We start from the raw sequence: 1,459 nt of genomic DNA on the forward strand, positions 1-1,459 counted from the left end.
CCCCCCCCCCCCCCCCCGCATCAGACCTTTGGCATGCATGGTTCTACAAGCATCTATCTGGCCTTGGATGAAGAAAATCATGTTCTGATCTTCGAGGCCTTCAAGCTGGAACGTATTTCAGATAAAACATGTCAGCTGTGATATATTGTATTGCCTCAAGGAAAGTTCAAGGAAAACTGTGATAGCTGGTCACATTTTTCGTATTTACTTCTAATATCTCTTTTATGAGTTTACAGAAATGCGTCAATGAAATGCTTTTAAATATTATATATGGGCAAGTTGCTTCCATATTAACCAATACATATCACTAAATCTCTAATACATTTATTTAATGGTTATGATCATATTAATATGCACCTTATATCTGAAAATCAACATTTGTGAGATTTAAACAGTTCCAATTCTTTAGATAACAATGATTTGTGAATTTATTGTTGGATATTGATTGCATTTAATGTCTATTTGTTAATGGAATGTAGTAGTGGACACATTCATTCATTCATTTGGATTGCTAGGGTAAATATTTTGTTTTTATTTTTAAAGGTGCTGTAAGTTTTTGACTCTACTAAAGCATAAAAAATACCATAATATGTTTGCAGATATTTAAGAAACATGCTAAGTTAAAACCACTTAAGCTCAGGGCGTTTTTTGGTATTTTCGCCTAAATTTAACATACTCAAATTCAAATGTTTACCCTGCACACATACAATGGAGGAAATGAAAAAAAAAATGGTTTCATTGTAAAGAAAACCCTTTGAACTACAAAATATGAGTGTAATTCTTTATAAATAACATTATATACTTTTCAAATATTACTATAAACACAAAAAAAAAACATAGGCACTTTTGGAGATTTAAAACGAATTATTTTTTTGAAAATCTGTAATTCAGGTTCTATTAGGCACAACTCTCTGCAATTTACTTTGTTTGATGCCACTAGATGCCAAAAAGTACCAGAAAAAAAGAATCTTTCAAATATTTGGATATGAAGAGCGCCTGTTTCCAGACGACCGTCTATTTCTGAACCTGGACAAAAGGCTATATATCTCACCGATGGAAGCACACAGAAACGTGGAAACGGTCTTGTTTGAAAGAAGAGATCCTAATCTAAAAGATAATATAGAGTATATAGATATTATACCATAATATGTTTGCAGATATTTAAGAAACATGCTAAGTTAACTTACTTGTCTATCAGAAAAACAATGCTACAGTCAGTTATTCTCCTTTGAAAATGTGCGTTCCGGGCCCGAATGTCGTCTCTGTTTTGGTTTGTGAAACCCGCCCACTGCCAGTTTACCCAATTGTATTTCGGCACCCGGGTTGCCAGTAAGCGGAAAACACAGCGTATTTCATTTCAATCATGGTCAAGTGTGCTCGTGCCTGTTGGTGTCGTCAATCTGGCAACCTGCGTGTGCGTCAAGTCTGAGGAGGAGGGGCCGGGTGAAAAAACCATCTC

The sequence above is a fragment of the Sinocyclocheilus anshuiensis genome, unplaced genomic scaffold (assembly GCF_001515605.1).
Source record: "Sinocyclocheilus anshuiensis isolate Anshui unplaced genomic scaffold, SAMN03320099.WGS_v1.1 scaffold329, whole genome shotgun sequence".
Taxonomy (NCBI): Eukaryota; Metazoa; Chordata; class Actinopteri; order Cypriniformes; family Cyprinidae; genus Sinocyclocheilus; species Sinocyclocheilus anshuiensis.